Source organism: Manacus vitellinus, unplaced genomic scaffold (assembly GCF_001715985.3).
Source record: "Manacus vitellinus isolate BGI_N305 unplaced genomic scaffold, ASM171598v3 scaffold_46_pilon, whole genome shotgun sequence".
Taxonomy (NCBI): domain Eukaryota; kingdom Metazoa; phylum Chordata; class Aves; order Passeriformes; family Pipridae; genus Manacus; species Manacus vitellinus.
In genome coordinates, this window is record NW_021940578.1 from 2318128 (window position 1) to 2339124 (window position 20997).

Here is a 20997-nt window from a genome sequence, read left to right on the forward strand (position 1 = left end):
GGATGAAGCTGTTCTGCAGACCTTACACCTCGCTCTGCTCCACCAGGCAGAACCTGAGGGGAGGTCTCAGCTCTAGGAGCACATTCAGGCCCCTTCTGCACTTGGCAAATGCTTTCTCTTTCAATCAGGAAGGGCTGCACCCCTTTGGAGCATCTCTTCTCACTTAAGTTGCTTGACCTCCTTAGGCAAGCATCTGACATCCTCATTTCTCAGAATCACAGGATCCCAGAATGGTTCAGGTTGGGAGGAAACTTAAAGCTCATCTAATTCCACCACCCCTGCCATGGGCAGGGACACCTTCCACCAGCCCAGGTTGCTCCAAGCCCCATCCAACCTGCCCTTGGACACTCCCAGGGATGGGGCAACCACAGCTTCTCTGGGCAACCTGTGCCAGGGCCTCCCCACCCTCACAGGGAAGGATTTCTTTCTAATATCCAATCTAAATCTGCCCTCCAACTGCAGGTGTTCAAGTTCTGGGTACCCAACAAAGCAGATGGGGACACCCCAAACACACATCAATCTCCCCAGCCTTCCATTGAATCCAACCCTTATGACTACCAGACTATAAAATGTTCCTGGAGGCAAAGAGCACCCTGGTGTGCAGGCAATGCCCAGACAAGTGGGGGTTTTGGGGGGCAAACAACCAACATTTGAGCAGAGTGTCTCTCCACATCCAGGAGAGATGGTTGGGGGGTAGCTCTGTCCCTGAAAACCTGCTGTGTTTGGCTATTTTTGACTAACATAGGCCCAAGAGGTCAAATGAAGCTGCAGCCCAGCAATAAATGCTGTATTTCCCATAAAGATGTGTCCTAGTTACAGAAATAGGGGTGGAGTTCTGTTTATTTCACACCACCCACGTCAGCGTGGAAGGGTGGGGTTTGCAGCAGAAAATGCTGAGATGCCAAAAGCAGAACCTTTTCCTTGCCTCAGTCACGTGTAATCTCTTAGTTTTTTCTTTGTTTTCCCCTCCCCTACTGAAAAGGGGCAGCTTGAGCAGCCTTAATTTTCCCTACCGAGTTTTTAAAACCACCACAAGATGAAACAGAGGGATGTTTTTAATCAGAAACTACAAAAGAAAGATGTTTCATGAGTAACCCAAGGCTAACGAGCCCATCCATCAAAGCTGGGAACTAATAACGTGGCTGGGGTGGAAATCTCAGCGTGGGATTGGCGCCCAAATGAGTCACCCACCATAAGACCAGATGCTGTCATGGGCTGGGCATCCAAACTGGCACACAGTGGTGACCCAGTGCTGCCAGCATCAATAGGGTCAGGCACAGGGGCACAGATGTGGGCAGCAAGTGGAAGGAATTGGAAGGTCTCATCCAGGTCTCTGCAGTGCACTAGGACAAGGAATTTGGCTGAATTTTTCAGGTCAAATTCAGCAGCTCAAGGGAATGTGCTTTTAAATTTGAATGGAGTTGCACCTCAAACTCTTGATGTGCTTGTAAGATGCCTGACATCTCACAGGAGGGGCTGTTGTGTTCCCTGTGGGGCCCTTACATTGCCTTTTCCTGGTGTCCAATCTTCAGTGTGTGATGGTTGGTCAAAAGGCCACAACAGCCACACTGCTGGAGGTGACCCATGGCTGCAGCTGGATGTCAAGGCACCCCCAACGAGTGGAAACAAAGAGAACAAAAAAATTTCAGCAAACTGGGGGGTGTTCACCCAGACAAACCACTGCAGAGGCACCTCAGCTCCGTGTGGAGAACAGAAACATTTGACACTGAAAGAAAACTCTCCTGACTTGTCCCTGTGCTACTGTGGACAAGTGCAGGGATGTTCTGGGGTCAGAGTGTGCAGGATTTTAGGACACCTGTGGGAGCATGATGCCAGGTTAGAAGCATCAGGGAACAGAGCTGAACATGAATGGCTGCTTTTGGCAGCAGCGGGGACGGAGAGTCCCCGAGGAGCCGACGTTCTGCCTGTGAGAATGGGATGAAGGAAGAGGCAAATAAATCCCTTTTTCTCTGGCCAGGTGGTTTCCTTTTGACAAATGATGGCTGTGGGTCAGGCAGGTCTGGTTTAACAGCCCCCCTGTGCCAGCCTGACATGCCCATAACTCTGCTCTGGCAGATCACTGAAATAATTGCTCATTCTGCGAGGAAAGCCAGAGGCTAATTACAGGGAGGCATGTAACATGATTCCAGCAAAGGAAGAGCTCTCCAGGGCTGCCTTTCCACACACTGCTCAAGGGTGCATCTCAGTGTCCTCTTTTACATGCACACACCTCCCTTTGCACGTCCCAGGTGGCTTTCAGCAGGAAGGGCCTGAGGCTCAGCCAGCATCCCTGTGCCAGCCTGCTGCATCCCACAGCACTTGGCACATGCTTGACAGTGAGACCTGGAAACTGCTGGTGACAGGGAAAACTGCCCAGGTGATGGGGGCAGGAGGGCTGTAGTGGGAGATGAGCGAGACACTTGCTTGGTACTTTGGTACTGAAGCATCTCTCAGAGGCACCACGGTCCCCTGGTGCATCACAGCGAGGGCCAGAGCAGAGCTCCTCACTCAAAGGTGAGGTCTGGAGTGGGGATTGAGGTACTGGTAAAAGGCTGATGAATGGAAAGCATCTGGGGCGCTGCAGATGCCAGTCTGTGAGAGAAATGTTAAACAATGGGGATGCTCATAAATGATGGGCATCCAGAGCTGCCCCAGTCAGGCTTCCCCTGTCCAGCCACCTCTCTAACATCTCTCCAGCCAATCCTTTGGATGCAGCTGGTGCTCTGACCACCAGATCAAGGTGGCCCATGCAAGGGAGGAAGAGATCCTCCATGTCAGAGATCACAGATTGTTCCTTGGCATCTGGGAGCTCCCCATGGCAGCAACAAGATCTCCCAAGCTCCAGATGAGAGTCACAGAGACACCCGTGCCAAAAGAGGAAGGAGAGTCCCACAGAATGCCCTGAGCCATGCTTCACATCATACCCTCAGCTGAGCCAGGGCAGTTCCCCAGGAATCAGTGCTGAACAGGAGATGTTCAGCATCCACAAGTTGCTTCTGGTCCATTTGTCCAAGAAGAAGCCATGAGGGACGGTCTTCAGAGTCCTGCCCCTAAACAGAGCCTTAGCCAGGCTCTCCAGCTCCAAAGCAGACTGATGGCTGGAGAATACGACCTTCTGTGGGAGCAGGGAGTGCACCAGCACCTCCTGACTGCCTGGCTGCAGGAGGGGCTGGGGGAGCGGGGCCAGCCCGGAGGCTGCAGCATTCCCTGTTGGCCACTCTCCGCCACCACTCAGGAATGTGGCTTGAGGTGGAGCAGCAGGTGCTGGAAGGAGGGTTGCAACCAGTCTGGCCCTCCAAGAAAAATACCAGCCCCGCTCACCAAGGGGAAAGAGCAGAAGCAGCCCCTGCACAGCCAGATTTATGGGCCCCAGCAGGCTGGAAAAAATCCAGTGAACATTTCAGCAAATCCAGCCTCCGTCAGAAGTTACAGAGTGATAGGTGTAAGTCCCAGCCAGGCCCACAGCTGCTGCCTCTCCTGAGCCAGCCCCAGGCAGCCAGTGAGGTCACCCTCGCACCTCAGGTTGTGGGGATGGCAGTGGGGTCGGTGCAGGTGGCACTGGGGGCACCACAGGCACCACCCTGGGTAGGTTTCTGCAACAGGACAAGCAGCTGGGGGTGTGCAAGGTACTGCATGGATGGGGCATTCTTTAGAGGGGCTGTAATGAGCACAGGGCTCATTTACAGCAAAAGGTGGAGATGGGTCTGGGTTGATCACATCATCCCCTTCCAGGTCCCAGCTGGGCCACCCTCTCTGGTAGGGTCTTCCAGGAGTCATACCCTGTTTGTAAACATTTCTTGTTGCCCATCAAGGGTACTCCCCAAATCCCACAGCTTTTCTCCATCCCCATCCCTCTCACACAGGGCTGAATCCCCTGTGCAATGACCCAGCTTAGCCCCTGTGCGGGACCAGTGCTCAGACCTACTGCATCCCATCCCTCCCCCATCATACCTGGAGCCATGCAGGGCCTGGCACTTGCCTGGTGTCACACCTGGGTCCTGTGCAGAGGTGGCTGAGCCTGGGGGCACCATGTCCTTGGGGCCATGCAGGGCTCCCAAGCAGACCCCTCTGAGGTGAGGATGCCCCATGCTGTGGCTGCTCTGAGCTCCCAGACACAGTTTCATCTCCCTGTTGGAGCCACAGCAGCTCCCTCACCTGGAGCACACTCAGTAAGCCAGTTCAGGGGCTTTTGCAGGTTTTATAGTGCCCTTTATCACAGCTCCAAAGCAGGAGCTGTGTTCAGCCAGGCCAACCGCTTTGGAAAGGGCTCCTGCTTCACTTTCCAAGTGCATCCATCCATTTTAGCCAAGTTTCCTGATGCAGCAGAGGTCATGGGAGAGCACTTTGTGCCTCTGTGTATCTCTCTCTCAGCCCTCTGAAAGCTTGTTCAGCTTCATCTCCAAACATCTGGTGCAGTTCCTGGGTTGATGTTCCTGGGAGATTTTTGGCAGGAGCATGGAGGACCTAAGGCTTCACAGTTGCCTGTTGGCCCCACGGGGAAGTTCAGATCTTATGGATCAGCAAAGGATCCCCACAGAGGCTGTTCCTCCAGGCACAAGTTGCCAGGAATTCCAGCTCCACTCTTTCTGCTCTTCCTGAGTGGATTGTTCTTCACCCAGATTCCTCAAACCACCACTGCAGAGAGCCCCACTTAAGCTTCTTGCTGTGGGACCAGCAGAGATTTGGGAGCTGCCAGCAGTGGAGATGCTTATGAAGCACAGCTTCTGTGTTAGGTGTTACCTAGGAGGGAAGACTCTGCTGCCTGGAACCATGTGTGCCAAAGGAAGAGGGTCTGGGATTGATCATGAAAATATATTACAATTTAAAAAACAAAAAACAAAACAAAACAAAACAAAACAAAACAAAACTGGTTTTCTATATCTGAGACTCTCCACAAACACAAGCTGAACATTTGCAGTATTTTTCTGTAGGAAAATACTGTTGCACATTTCAGAGCAACTGAGCAATTGGGGAGAGTCATAAAGGTGATGGGAGGTTGGGCCCATCTCACTGTCTCCCTATGGACATCTTCCTGAGATCAGGGATCCCTGAGGCATTCCCCAGGAGGAACAGGGATGCCCTCATGCTGTCCATGCCCAAGGGACAGTGTTTAGTGGGATGTGGAGGTGAGGCAGTGACAGAAGCAGTGGGGGGCTGTCAGGCCAAGGTTGCACATTTCAAGATCTGAGCATCAATTAAATGAGTGTAGCAGCCAGATAAAACAGCAAGGCCTTGTTCTTTCTGTTTGTTTGTTTGTTTGTTTAAAAAATCTAATTTAAAAACTTGTTATCTTCTCTAAAAACAAAAGGGGGTTGAAGTCTGATTTTTCCCCTTGGGCAACCTGTAATCCCTCAGCTAAGTCTTGAGCCCTTTAATTAAGACCTCAGTCATTTAAATTGTTAATGAAGATCCATTGGAGGACCATCCTTCTCATTCCTGATTTCATCTTGTGCTCATTAGGGACTCCTGATTAAAATTCATCATCTCAGAAGATATTTATAACTCTCTAACTATCCCTAGACCTCATTAATTCAAAGCCACCTGTTTGGACAGAGATGGGGGGGGCACCTAAAAGGCACCCAGCAGGATCTGGAGCTGTGGGAACAGGGTGTTGACTGACAGATGACAAAGAGCAGACCTGCACAGTGTGGGAAGGGACACGAGGGATGTATTCCATGGGGGTGAGGGATACCACGGGGGTGAGACCTGTATCCAGACTATTGCCTAGTGGGGCAAGAGAAGAGATGGTCAAGAAGCCACCTGCCAGATGTGCCAAAGAGGAGAGAGATCCCCCCTCCCACAGCAATGTCCTGGAGGGTACAAGGGTGTGAAGACTTGGAAATGTTGAGCCATAGGAAGAGACCACCCCACTGGACAGACAGGTCCTGCCTGTCTCAGCAACCCACCTGGACACAGCCAATGCCCTCCCCAGGCTCTGGGGCACACAGCCTGCCTGCTCCCTCCACAGTTTGCCCAACACTGAATTCCTGTCTTGACCCTCAGTGAAGCTCAACGAGTCTCATGGACCTCACCCCTGGATGGGCCAGGGAGTCCTTTTCCCAGCAAAACCCCCCTAGAGTAATAGAGAGGGACCCTCAATGCATCCAACTCTCCTTCCAACCCAGGCCTCAGCTTGCCTTACTCTGGGCTTTGCCTCTTGCCCTTCTACCATGTCCTCCCTTGCCCCACTGAAAGCTAAGCAGAAGATCTGCCTTTCCCTCTTCTCCTCTTCCTCTGCCCTCACCCACACACTGCCCTTGCTTTTTCTCTCCCCCATCCATGCTCTCTCCCACGGCTTTCTCTCTGGTAATTCTCACCATCTGTCCAGTCCTGAGGTTTGCCATGACTTTGCTGATCTGCTGCACCAGTTGTTCTCCCCAGCCTAAGTCTGGGACACGCTCCCTGGGGCTGGGAATCAAGCCCAGGGATCACAACCATCACAAGAGGTTTCTCTGGAGCCATTTGCCCCCCCTGACCCAAAAGGAACCCTTTCCTTTGGGATGCCCAATATTTTTGCTTAGCCTCGTGTTCTCCTGCTTTGGGTCAGGCTTTAAATAAAAGTGCCCTATTAAAATAGGAAAAGAGTTTTGTTTCAAGGCTGTCTAATGAAATACTCCAGCACTTCTGAAATGAGACATTTTACCTCGGAAACATCTAGCAGGACTATGCTGACACTTTCACACACATCCAAACGACTGAAATATGAACTTACAGCTCCGTTTGGTCCTGTTGAAACCCCATTTTGGGTGAATTACTGCACGCAGAAGTTCCAGCTGGCTGCTCGCCCCCCAGCCCGGGTTTCACTGCCCTGCAGCCCAGCTCAGTTTTGGGACAACTTGTCCCAGGCCCCTGTGACAGCAGAGTGCAGCTCTCAGCCACGTTGCTGGGGTGTGAGGCAGAGGAGAGCCCTCCTTCCTCCCACGGTGACTGAGAGCAGCCACATTTGTACCAGTCACTGCATCACGAAGCAGGAAAAAAAATCCCAGGGTTGCTGTGGACAATGGAGAGGGTGAATAAGAAGGATGATACATGCACTCTGAATCTCTTTGCCTCTAGGCAGACACATTTAAAAGTGACCTGCAAGGGACCTTCCCCTTTTGGTCCCAAATAATAGAAGCTCTGAATGGGCTTTAACACTGGGTTTATTCCCCTCATGCTCTTTTTGTTCCTATTAGAAATTCAGGTCCCTGTGCAGATTCCTGAATGAGTGAGTGCAATGAGGATGCAACAGGAGGGAAGAGTGAACACAAGGGAATGAAAAATGGTTTTTAAACACTTTCCAAAGTGCCTAGCTTTTATCCTGCTGGAGTGGGAGAGGACGCTGTTTAACGCAGTTTGCTTTGTGCATGACAGATTTATTTAACTCCAACAATTGTGCTGGAGAAAGGGAGCCTTTGTTGGAGTTACAGCTCTCTGTGGCGAGCAGTCTCCATGCCCTTGCTGGAGCGGGGCCACTTTGCATGGAAGAATGAACTGCTTATTTGGGATGGGCCCACTGCCTGCTGGGGGCATGGTCTGGGATGGCCCCTCTGACAGCAGCTTCAAGCCTCAACTCTGCCCCGGTAGCCAGGAGGGCAGCACAGCTGTGTGAGCCCAGCCCAGAGAGCAGGGGGGCTTCTGAGCAATGGACAGGCTCAGGGGCTGGGATGAAAACCCCTGGCTGCTCTCACCTTCTCTTGAATTTCCCAAAGGGTCATGCTTGTGTTTGAAGTCATCCAGGCAGCATTTGAGTGAATGGTGTGTGATGAACCTGCTGTTTTAATATCAGAACAAAGGATGATCCACCTGGGTTGAACAGAGATAAAGGCACTACAGGTCCCCAGTGTGGGAAAGGTCTTGGCAAGCTTCAGGGAGGCAAAGCTGTCACTAGAGGTTGCCTGCCTGGATCTGGGTCCAGAGCTATTGCCTTGGATCCAGCAGAGGATCTGCACCTACAGGACCCTTCTACCTTCCCCAGGGCCATGGAAAGGCATCAGTTATAAGGATCAGCTTGGTACACATGACAAAGAGTCCCTCAGCCTTTCCATTTGGGCTCATTTGCTCCACAACACATGGATTATTTGGAAAGATTTAGAGGTTTGGAGAGGTACAGGGTCACAGGATGGGTAAGGTTGAAAGGGGACCACAGTGGGGTCATGTGGTCCAAACCTTCCTGCTCCAGCATGTGGCACAGGATTGCATCCAGACTGTTCTGGAATGTACCCAGTGAGAGAGACTCAACACCCTTTCTGGGCAAAAGGAAAAGGAAAAGGGAAAAGGGTTATCAAGGACAGTACCCTCCATCCCCTGCCTTCTGCTAGCAACAGGACTACCTGTGTCATGGGGGAAGAAGCAGCCTTCTGCTAATGGGCAGAGCCCCATGGCAGGTCTCTCCCAGCCCTGGCAGAGGACAGAAGTCTCACTCAGGTCTAAAATATTAACATCTCTCCACTTTTTGACATTAAAAAAAAAAACAACAAAAAAACAGCAAGGCAAGATGTGAACATGTCCCAGTCACCCACTGTTGGCCATCCCATTCCATCCCATTCCATCCCATTCCATCCCATCCCACCTCATCCCATCCCATTCCATCCCATCCCATTCCATCCCATCCCACCCCATTCCATCCCATCCCACCCCATCCCATTCCATTCCATCCCACCTCATCCCATCCCATCCCATTCCATCCCATCCCACCCCATCCCATTCCATTCCATTCCATTCCATTCCATTCCATTCCATCCCATCCCATTCCATTCCATTCCATCCCATCCCATCCCATCCCATCCCATCCCATCCCATCCCATCCCATCCCCATCCCACCCATTCCATCCCATCTCTTTCCATCCCACCTCATCCCATCCCAACCATCCTATTTCCACCCCATCCCATTTACAATCCCATCCCACCCCATCCCCCCATCCATCCCCACCCCATCCATCCCTCCCATCCGATCCCACCCCATTCCATCCACCCCATTCCATTTCCCATCCACCTCATCCCATCCCATCCCATCCATCCCATCCCACCATCCCATCCACCCACCCCATCCCACCCCATCCCATCCCCATCCCATCCCATCCCATCCCATCCCATCCCATCCCATCCCATCCATCCTCACCCATCACACCCATCCCATTCCATTCCATCCCATCCCATCCCATCTCACCCCATCCCACCCCACCCCACCCCGGGTGCCCGGGCTCTGGCCGTTGCAGGGTGTGTTTGGCCCCACTCGCCCCCACAGAGCCGGGCTTCGTGTCTGACCCCCCGCGACCCCCCCAACCCCCGCGACCCCCGTGGCCGTGGACACCGCAAGCCGCTGCCTCCCTCTTGTGGGCGAACCTGGGGAAGGACGCCGGGGCGGGAGCCCCCGGAAAGCCCTGGGCAAGGCTGGCACCGACAAAACCACCCCTCTCTCCTCACCAGGCGGGGAACACCCACCAGACATCCTGTGCTCTCCAGCTTCTGAGAACACAAACCTGCAGATCCCCCCCAGAGGCTCATCCAGCCTCACACAGACCCTCGTGGGGGGCTCAGACGGCCAAACAGAGCCCCCCTGATGGGCCCGTGCAGCCAGATCGGGTTCTCTGCAGGTTCAGAGGCTGGGGCTGAGGTAAATGAGGGGAGCAAAGGAACCACAGCCTGTCTGACTCGGGCTGGGGAAGAGTTGGCTCCACCACAGGCAGAGGAAGATCATAGAATCATAGAGTGTCCTGTGCTGGAAGGGACCCACAGGGATCATCCAGTCCAACCTCTGGCCCTGCACAGAACCCCAACAATGCCACCCTGTCCCTGAGAGCGTTGTCCAAACACTCCTGGAGCTCTGGCAGCCTTGGGGCCGTGCCCACTGCCCTGGGGAGCCTGGGCAGTGCCCAACCACCCTCTGGGGGAAGAACCTTTTCCTAATCTCCAGCCTAAATCTCCCAACACAGATCCATACCATTCCCCTGGGTCCTCGTACTGGTGACCAGAGAGCAGAGATCAGCACCTGCCCCTCAGGAGGAGGCTGTGGACACCTTCAATAGACCCATGAGATGGTCAGTGTTGGCTGGAGCACAGGAGGAGAAACCAGCCTGTCCACTGCAATAACCACAGAGCATTTGGCAGCACACAGCAGTGAAGAGCAGAGCAGCATCTCCACAGGACCCACTGACTACTCAGGTTCCCTGTCTGGAAACCCAGGTTGCCCCAAGCCCTGGGAGCTTCCAAGCCTTTACAGGCCATCTGAGTCCCCACATAGAACTGGAAGGAAAAAAGGAATGGAGGGCCAAGGGAGCTATTAAAATCCCCTTCATGGGTATGATGGGTGGCAGGAAAATCCCAGCTGCTCCCAGAGATGCTGAGGTAGCCCCAAGGGATGTTTTAGGAGGCCTGAAGATGAAAAGAAAAAGGCTGAAAATAAATGGTCGGGGGAACTGAGCAAAAATATGCAAACTTAGCTAAGAGCTGCAAGGAAATGATAAAGGCCAGGGAAAAACAGAAAAATAACACTGCCAAGAGGGCTACTGGGAATAAGAAGGAATTTTGCAAATTGCAGCAAAGGGAAAGCAAATACAGTGTGAGTCAGCCCATTAATAAATGAGAAGGGAATGCAAATTAATGAGAATTCAGAAGCAGCTGAGGTAGTGACCTGCTTTCAGATTTTCTATTTCATTCCCAACCAAACTGAGTTTTGGGAGGTTTTAACCCTTTCCTCTGCACTCTGCAGAGCTGGGCATGACACTGTTGGTGCAGAAAGTCTGGGAGCCTGTGGCACTGCAGTTCAAACTCCTTCGTGCATTTGTGCAAAACCTCATCACAGCCAAATCACGAAACTCTGGGATGGTACCTCAGCCACCGTGTGTTGCTCCCACCAGACACCCTTCTCCTGCAAACCCTTGTTCCCACATGGCTGGGCTCACACAGCAGCCTGGGGAAGATCTTCTCTCCCCCCCCCCACCTCCCCTTCATTCTCCTACTCTGTTTATTTTATCTATCGATCCCATTTGATTTGAAATGGTTTTGAGAAGCTTTATCCCAGCCAACTACAGCTGAGAGCAGCTCCTCTTTCCAATCCTGCTGAGAGCTGTGAATCTTAGCCAGTATAAACCAGTACAGCTCCATTATGGCCAAAAGGGAGTTCTCTGATATACTAGCACCCTTTGGCCAAAAGCAGAGAGGGTCAAAGCACTTGTTGTTGATAACACAGATCAGTGGGATGTGTGCTCCATTCATCACTGTCTCTTTGGGACATCCCAGCACAGCTTATTTTATGGATCAGCTCCTGTTTGATGATGTATTCATTGATCTTTGCCACTTGCAACCTCTCAGTTCCTCATTTCCAAACCAATCTTCATCACTCCAGGATCCACCAGCAAGTGCCTCAGTCTGAACTTTCCCCTCCTGCTCCCAGCAACCCTTACCCATGTGCAGGGTAGGGTCCTGCAGCCTCTGAGTCATGCTGATTTTTGCCCTTCACAGCACCCCAAAGACCCTTCACAGCAATCATCCTGCCAGGAGACAGTTAGGGACTTTCATGTCCTGATTTTGCAAGGAGAAGCCTGTTTCCAGAGGCAATAGAACTAGGGAAGCCTGTAGTTAAAGTTGTTTTGGCCTCTGACAGATGTTCACTGTCCTGGCTGCAGTTTCCCGGCCTGGATGCCTGTGTATGCTGAGTAGCTGAAGAGCATTGAAGTTAAACCAGCACTGCTATCAATCAGGGAATGAAAACCTGGCTTTGGAAACCATTGGAAGGCCCTGCAAATGATGCAAGAGTCAGAGGCTGCCACTGAGATGTACCTGGACTTCTGTGGGGTTTCTTTCTCTTTTACCTTGTCTTGAGTCCTTAAATAAATGTGCATTTGCCTCCCCGAAAACCTGGAACTTGTATTTGTCTCCCAAAGAACATGGAACTTGCACTTTCAAATGCCTTTTATAGCTCCCTCTCCTATCCTCTCCAAACTGGAATATGGGCAGGTGAATGGTCACACACCTTCTCTGAGGGTGTCTCTTGTCAAGTCCATCTTTACAAGCTCTTGACCTGCTGTTGGAATTTGTTGCCACTGGCTGAAGCCCTTCTCCAGAGTCTGAGCTCCAAGTAAATACTAAATGTCAAGGATCATGATCTAAAGGGGCAGAGAGGTATAAGATGGGGACATTGAACTCAGTCCTCCACTCTGCACTCGGTTTTTCCAGTCCAAAGTACCCAGGAGGATGTTATGATAACTCCTCCCCAAAATTTCGTTGTCCTGGATGTCCTACCTCAGCTCCCCATCACCTCAGCACCAAAGATCTTCCTGTGCTGTGCAGAGGACAGCTCCCAGGACTGCTGTTCTCCTTGCTGATCCCTTCACCTCCCTCTCTTCCTCGCTGAGTTTCCACTCAGGCTTCATGCAAAAGTGTCTGTGATGGTACTAGTGGGGCACTGGATGCAACTACCTGGTGTGGAAGTGTTAAGAGATCTCCTTGGGGGCCAAACTGGCTGAATTTGGGCAGTCAGACTTAGAGCATGACCCTCTGGTGTACCATAGTGTATCTGGGCAAGGTCAAGGGTCTGTGTGCAGCCACACAGCAGAGTCCCCACGAGTGGAGCCTGCCTGGGCTGTGCACTTGGATCCTGTATTTTTAACCTGACCTCCTCTTGACCTTAATGTCTGCAGCTACAACTGGAACCTTAGAGCCAAAAGCCTCCCAGAAAGCAATGCTGTGTTTCCAGTAAGCCATTCCAAAGTGTTTCCAAACAGCTATTACAACCTGCACTGTCAGTTCAGAGCCAGCAAGCATCCCTGCCCTGGTGTCAGGCCAAGAAGACACAGAGCAGGAGGGGCAGGACATGAATGCAGAGCCTCAGAGATGCCAGAGGACCTGCTTAGTAGCATGGAATCATTCAGGTTGGAAAGCCCTCTAAGATCACTGAGTCCAACCATTAACCCAGCACCACCACCGTGTTCCCTTCTAAACCATGTCCCTAAGCACCACAACTACCCTTTTTTTGAACATTTACAGGGATGGTGACTCCACCACTGCCCTGGGCAGCCTGTTCCAATGCCTGGTCACTTTTTCATGCTTTTTTATGATATCCAGTCTAACAGTCCCCTCGTGCAACTTGAGGCCTGTTTGTTACATGGGAGAAGAGATCAACCCCCATCTGGCTCCCCCCTCCTGTCAGGGAGTTTTAAAGAGTGAGAAGGACCCCCCTGAGTCTCCTTTTCCCCAGACTGAGAGGGAGCACCAGCTCCCTTGGCTGCTCCTGGTGCTCCAGATCCTTCCCCAGGGCTCGGTGAGTGCTTGGTCCCTCCTGTCCCTTTGGGGTTTGCCTCCCAAAAGGATGTGTCCATCCATCCCTTTCCCTTCTGCATTTCACTACATACCCACACAAGATCTCCCTGCCCTTCCCAAGAATGCACTTGGCCCTCACTCCTGTAAAGCCCTGTAGAAAGGTGCCCCAGAGGTGGCTTTCTAATGAACAAGATGCAGGAGCAGAGTTAAGCTGTGGAGCAGATGATGGCTTTTCCTTTGCTCACATCACCTTCCACCCCATAGCCATAGCCAACCTAGACACAGAGCACAGTTAGACTTCAAAATAGCCTGAAATTGGCTTAAGCCACTTGCAATCTTGCTTAAATATTACATTTGTTAATTTGGTTTATAGGCCTTCTGCTTTTGGGGTGCTTAAACTGCTTTCAAAACAGTCTGTCAACCTTTTTCCTCTGTAACTGAGAGGATTAGAAAAGGATTTTTATTTGAAATGGAGCCCAAGAGCACAGGTATTCACAAGACTGGCATCTCAGGTTATTGGGGAAACAAATCCTGGCTGAAATCATGTGCACTGGCAGCACCTCAGCACACTCAATACCCGTGTGTGCTCAGGCTCAGGGGTTTGTGTGAGGTCCCAGATGTATTCTGGCACCTACAGGATTGCCAAAGAGGGGAAACAATACGCCTGTCTTTAACACATCAGGCTCCAGAAATCATGAGTCTGGCTTAATAATCACGATTCTGTAATAGATGCTTTTTATTTGTTATTTGCCAATTAACAAAAATGCTAATTTTAGAGAGACTCGCACTGCTGTCAACCAGCAAGGCAGCCACAGATTCATTCTTGGGTTTTAGCACTTTTCAGACCCTCTAGAAAATTTTGGTTTCGGATGAAAACCTTCCAGTTTCGTCATATCTGCTGTCATTGATGTTTCTCCTCAATGTTAATGCAAAATAGCTCTGGACAAAACTAATTTTATCCCATTCTGCTCATTTTTTTTCTCATTTTCCCACACTGAGGGGTGGGATGAAGTTGTCCAACCCAGTTCCACACCCACCCAGCCACTCTTAGCGGACAGGACCCCTCAGATGTCACCCAAGGACATCTCAGTGTGGTCCAGGACACATCTTGCTCTTCCATGCTCTGAAATCACACCGTCACTACCACAGCATTTGAGGAATGACTGTAAAACTGCAGCTGAACACCCAGCCCAGCTCAAAAGTGCCCAGGGGACAGGATGTAACTGAGACCTGGCTCTGCCTCCCCTGCTCCTGCACTGTCACAGGTGGGTCTCACAGCAAGCCCGGGTGTTAAAGCAGTGTTTCCTATTATAAAACACTGTTTTCAGTTACTTACATTTCACCAGACTTTAACTGCTGGGCAATTTTCCACCTCAGCCAGCCCCAGAGCTGCCTGCCTTTATAGCCACTGGAGGGAAAAAGAGGGGCTTCTAGGGGAAAAAAAAAAATCACATCATCCTGAGGCAAGCAGTGCAGGGAGGACAAAGTTTCTTGGCATTTAGTGACAGAAGGTGCCTGCACCACTGTCTCTCCCATAGATACCTGGTCTCTGCAGGTGATTCAATTCATCCCACCCCCAGTTTGGGCTGTGTTGTCTGAAGGGAAACCTGAGCCAGAAAGGTTGAGCCAAGGAGAAGCAGTGCTTTGTCTTTGCTTAAAGAGTTTGTCTGTGTGTATGTAAATGCCAGTATCTCAGTGTTGCCACAACTTTTGCCAAGTTATGAGCATCATAAATGACTTGTGCTCACACATAACTAGAGGAGAGACCCAAGGATCCAAGTCTTTCCAAGAATCCTGCACATTCTTCTTCTACAGCTCATGGAGGTGGGATCATAGCTAGTGAAGGGAATTTTAGAGCATTTTCAACCACAAGTACTACACACCCAAGGGTAATAGACATGATATTCAAGAAGATCTTGTCCCAGGTTTATGCAAATCCTCCACATGCTCCACACAGTCCAACTGTGAAATTTCCAGGAGACAGGATTTGCCCTCTGTGGGCACCAAGGGCTAGTACAGCACCAGCAAGATGCACAGTTTCCTCACAAGTGGCATGAAAGGGAACCCCTGAGTGAAGCCAACTGGAGGGCATAGCCTCTGACACCTGAGGGAGGTGTTTGTGAGCACGGTCGTGCTGGAATAGAGGAGCTCAGCGTATTGCCAGATGGAGTCTAAAGCCACCCCAAGCTCTCCAGCTATCCTGACATCTCTGATCTTTCTCCAGATTTGGATGCCAGGGCTGGCACTGAGATCTACCAGGTGGAGAAGGGAAATAATGGCCAGGACCAGAAAAAATTCCTTGGGAAAATACCTGAAGCCACAACAAGCACCTCTTTTCTCCACCCATCAAGTGCAGAAAAGGGAACAGTAGCAGAGGGGGACTGGAGACCCAGCACAGCAGCACTGAGTGGAAGGGGAACACCAGGAGAAAAAGCCACCTCCCTGCAGGAGACAGTGAAGAAATGGGACCAACTAATTCAAGCCCTAGTTTTCACCAAAACCATCACTGTTTCAGCCAGGTTGGGTTGCTCAGGTACAAACCTCACCATGAGCTAAAACCAAACGCAGGTGTCTGAAATCAGCACTCCCCTGCTCCTGGGTGAGGTGCTGGCGGCTGTAATCAGCGGTGGTCTGGTGATGGAAAGGGGTGGCCAGGCTTCTGGAGGTGGGTTTTGAGGTTGGGAAGGTGCCTGATGAGCTCTGTACTTCGGACCAGCACGGCTAGATGGCACTGTGTACTCTTCCAGGAGTGGCACATCCCACCATAGCTCCCATGCCCAGGAATTTAATATCCCCGAGTGTTTTCGCTTGCTGTCGAAGCTCTCCTCTGAGAGGCAGCTTATCTGAAGGATGGCGTGGGCTGTTGGGAGTTTTGTCACGGCCAGGGCACAGGTGACCTTCTCAGGGAGGAAAACTCCGGCAGAATTTTCTGCTTCGGGGTTATTTTCGGAAAGGCAAGTGTGTGTTTGAAGCAAGGAAAAAATGCCATTTCCTGACAACTGCAAACAGCAGAGACAGGACTTGAAGAGCCAGGCCTGGAGTGGACTCATACCATCACACCTGTGGAGAGCCTCGTGTTCACGTGCTGTTCATCCACACCCCAAGAGGAAGATGAATGAGGGACTCCCAAGGGTCCCTCCCTACAAAGCAGAGCACTGGGACATGGTGTCCCCGTGCTGTTATGTCAGTACTGGTCTGGGAGACAGAGGGACCTAGATCTGGGGCTGCCAAACTTTGAGAGACCCATCTCAGCTCCCTCTGTCCAGTAGCAAAGCTGGGCACACACCAGCTGTGCCCGGTGGAGAGCCAGTAAGGAGCCCACCGAGATCTTCTGCAACCCTGGAAGGCATTTGGTCACTCAGGCAATGGGAAGAGTTCAGAAAAAGAGGGGGAAGGGCACTAGATATGAATGAAGACGTGGGTGAGCAGGGTCAGGCAGCACAGAAGAGGACCACAAAGCCCTGACACCGCTTTTTTAGCGTCTCGAAATTTATCTGGGGGTCAGTACAAGATGACAGCCCAGAAGCAACCTTTACAAAAGGCAAAGCAGTCTGGCCCCCTGGTCCCCTTTTCCCCCAGCTGGAGGACTCAAGCTGGGAGGCTGTGAGACACCACCAGGCCGTGGTGCCCCAGCTGTGAGCCCGCCGTCCCTCGCTCGGCGTCTGCACGGGAGTCAGGGAGGTTTCATGTCTCAGGAGCCAGGCTCCCATGTTCTCCTCTTGCTACCAGCTGGTCAGGCGGGCTGCCAAGGGTATGCTGGCAGGAAACTGGGCAGTTTTCCATGAGGATTTCATCCGCGGTGACGGATCTCCGGGGAATATTTCCGTCCTGATGAATCAGCAGTCTGTGGTGGGAGATGGACCGTCCGCCGGAGGGGTTAACGTCCAGCACTCAGGAAAGGTGCGAGTCCCCACATCAGGCAGGTGTCAGCTAATCCAATCCCCCCCAGATCCATCCCCCACTGGAGGCCTCTCCCTAATCTGTTACAGTCGGCGTTTGCCCCGGGGCCACGGATCTGATATCTCTTACGAGCAGGGTGTCAGCATTAACTATTATAATTCTGGATATTCTTGTTAGCCATGCAAATGTCCAGCCTGGGCTGGAATCTTGCTTCACTTTTCAGCTTCAGCAACATCCTGTGGCAAATTGCTCCGTGTGGAGACACTCCTGTTTATCATCCCAGGCCACCACCTGTTCCTGGGTTATCCCACTGGCAGCACAGACCCTCTCCACAGCCCTCCCTCGCCCTCCTCCCTGCCCGGCACCGCGGAATTTTGGCGCTGGCCCTTTATTGCGAAAAATCTGTCTTTTATAGGGAGCTCGGAGAAGTGTAGTGGGATGTTGATTCCCTTCTCAAATCACCCTGGTGAGACGCTGGACTGTTTGCATCTGCTTCTGCCAGAACCTGCTGGTGTCCATGGGAAGCACTTCCATGGAGAAAACCCATCCCATGTGAATCAGGACTGAGCCCCTCACAGTCAGCACAGCACTGGGGTTAAAAGCCCCCCTCCAACAGGGTGGCAAAAGGTAAATGTGCTGGGATGGGGTTAGAGGTGGTTTTCTGCTCCTACTCCTATTTCTCACGTGGGAAGCAGGTGTAGAGCTCAAAAGGAGACCAAATGGCAATGGGACAGAAAAATGTTAACAAGACAAAAATCAGCAAGTGCTGCACTGAGTTCTGTAGTGTGATTAATAAAACAAACACATGAAAAAAAAAACAAAAACCTGTTTCAACACATGGCCAGAAATGCAGTGTGTCGTGCTATCAGGACTATTCTGCCCTCTGAGTACCTGCCTCTCTGTTTGGGTTCACACTAAAATACTCTAATGTGCTTTCAGGTTTGGTGTTAGGTTTTTTTGGGTGGTGTTGTTTTTTTTTTTTTTTAATTTTTATTTTATTTTTACAAATGCTCAAACTTTCCTGCCACAAATTATTCTTGGCTGGCTTACAAGTAGAACGGCCGTGTATAGCCATTTCTTTAAAAAAAAAAAAAAAAAAAAAAAAAAAAGCAGAATAGAAAGAAAAGTGGTTTATGAGATATTTGGATTGAATGTTTTCTTTCTACCCGAACATGCGGTGAAAGTTCAGGAGTTCTCACTTTTTTCCACTCAAAAGCCCCTCCTGAGCTGAAGCTCAGTCTCCAGCATTTTTTGATGTGATCTCACCTTTACAGACCATCCACTTGGAAAGAACGTTGCTACTAACAAAGCCTGGGACCAACTCCCTCTGTGGCCTCTTTCACCCCAGGAAAGCCATCTGGGACTGCTATAGGGACAGGATGGCACTGGCAGCCCCAGACGTGAAAAGTCATAACAGAAGGCTCTGCAAAATCATGACTTTGGCATAAAAACCATGATTAAACTAGTCATAAACAAGTAAAACTTATTTGCCTTGTGGTGTCAGGTGCTCTCAGACCGTGGGTTTGAATCAGGAAGGAGAGAAACTCCTTGGGCATAGGCTGTGAAAGCAAATTTTCATGCAAGTGCACAATGCCACTAAGCTGAGAATTTAAGGAAAACAGCGAACATTATCGAGACTCATAAAGAGCTTTGCTGCAAGAATTGGCACCTCCAGCAACTCCTCACAAATATCCCCACATCATGGGAGTACCTGGGCAGTTTTGGGGTAATTAACCCTCAAGCACATTAAGTCCAAGGAAAACTAATTACTTTCATGGAACAAAAAAGATTGTTTTACAGGCGATGTTGTTCTTTGGCCTGTGTCTTCTGGAAAAAGGCAACAGTTAAACAAAATCAGTTTTATTAACTGACAGTGCTGTGAGAAGATTTACAGAGAAGTTCTGTTTGATGGGCTTTTAATTACAGACCTGATGTCCATTACAAGGGCTGACAAGTTGCACATGCTGGACAAGAGAGATTGTGTGAGCTGGGGACCTTTCACGGGCTGGTCAGAGAGGGTTTTTTTCTACACTTCTTCCTCTAGTGAGCCCTAAATCAAGCATTTAGCAATAGTCATAGGACTCACTTAAGAGCACAAGCCTGATATCTCACCCAGAGAAGTGGTTGCATCCTGTTAGACATCACTGTGCTGTGCTGCCATCAAGAAAGGCCAGTGGCAGACTTCAACCCAACACTGCTTGTTTGCAGTCCAGCCTTCCATCCCAGCTGCCCTGGCACCCGTCACCCCTCACCCCACTGGAAGGGAACGAGCAATGGGTAGCCCACAGCAGCCCGTGGCCTTGGAGTGAGTTGCCCCAGGAGCCCTGCTGGGTCCTGCAGGGACAGGTTTCCTCAGCGCCCCGGAGATGGGGAGGTCTCGCCTTGCTGCGGATTGTTTGGGTAAGTTGTGATGGATCGTGCCCCGATGTCGAGAGCCGAGGTGCAGCGGGAGGCTGAGGGACTTAACGTTGAAAATATTTTAAAGCAAAGGGAACATCAAAAGATCTCCAGGAAACGGCAAACACCCAGAGTTCAGCAATCTCTGAAACAGATCCCCCTCCTCCCATCTCCATGTCTGGATAAGAGAGACTCCCAAGACAAAGGGCGATCAAGATCAGAGAAGATGGTAAGCTATAAATCAACCACCTCTCTCTTTTCACCTCCCTCCCTGTGCCCTCCAGACTCAGGAAACCCCTGGAGCCGCAAGACACAAATTCAAACAGCAGGATGACTCCTCCTGTCTCCTCTTCGAGGGACTTGCCCCAGCGCAGCCCCCAAGCCTTCCTCCAAACGCCGCCCAGCCCGTGGAGATGCTGGGTGGGAAGCACGAACGTTCTCTCCAGCACTGAAGATTTTATCTGACATACCGGATTTAGACTCTCACAGAAAAGTCAAATCAGCCTTAAAATCCTCAGACTCATTGTCTACCGCTGGAACAACATTTTTCTATAAATCTGAGAGGTCGAACACAAGGTTAGGAGGTTTGGAGTGTGGCAGAGCTCAGCCCTGAGCACGTGGGACCTGGGCACTGGGCACACATCGTGCAGGAGCATGTACCCTACAGTGTTTAGGAGGTGCTCTCTGGCATGGGACAGCTTCCTCTCCTCCTGATGGCCAGGCAGGCAGGGGTGAGCCAGCCCTGGGTTTTAACACTGAGATGCATTTCTCAAGGGGCTGGATTTGGGGTAGGCGTTCCCGGTGGTGGATGTGCCTCTCAGTGAGCTCCTTCCCCTCCATACTCAGAACCCCCTCCACCTCTGAGCATCCCAATGCAGTATGGGGTGCAGTATAGGGATGGGTGAGCAGAGGACATGTCTGGGGTAAGAGAGAAGAGTGGGGCAGGTTTTGCCCTTTCAGCGGGGCCCACGGTGAAGCAGCAACGCGGGGAGTGCAGCGTGTCTCCGGTGTAAGGGGATACGGCCCCCGGTGGGTGCTGGCTCTGGTTCAGGGGGATGTTTTATGAGCATGCATTAGTGCAGTTGCCAGGTTACTGGGCAGACAAACTATGTTCAGGCTTTCTGGGTGCGATCTCCTGCCCGTGAAGCTGGGTCAGGAGCAGAGGTGGCAGCAGCTCCAGTCTGTGTGTCAACATTCAAGGGGCTTTAGTATGACCTCAAGACACAGAGTAGAGCCTAAAGGCAAATAGAGGAAGAAAAGGAAAGAAGGGATTCTGGGGACACACACTGAGTAACACTTCCTGTTAGTGCCATATCTGGGGTATCCCTGACCTGAGCAGACTGACCCTCCCCAGCTCATCATCTCTAGTCTCCTATGGCAAAGACAAGCTGCCACAGGGAGGGAAGGGATGCATCTCATTTTTGGCATTGGCGTGCTGCACACATCAGCTTTCACATTTAC

At 51.3% G+C, this 20997-nt stretch overlaps 1 long non-coding RNA gene across 1 annotated transcript; it reads left to right on the plus strand.

Moving 5' to 3' along the window:
• Positions 1-17058: 17058 nt before the first annotated feature.
• On the plus strand, positions 17059-18468 carry LOC108640869. Its single transcript, XR_001921559.1, has 3 exons — positions 17059-17139; positions 17555-17766; positions 18414-18468. It is a non-coding gene; the product is annotated as an uncharacterized LOC108640869 (long non-coding RNA).
• The last annotated feature ends 2529 nt before the right edge of the window (positions 18469-20997 follow it).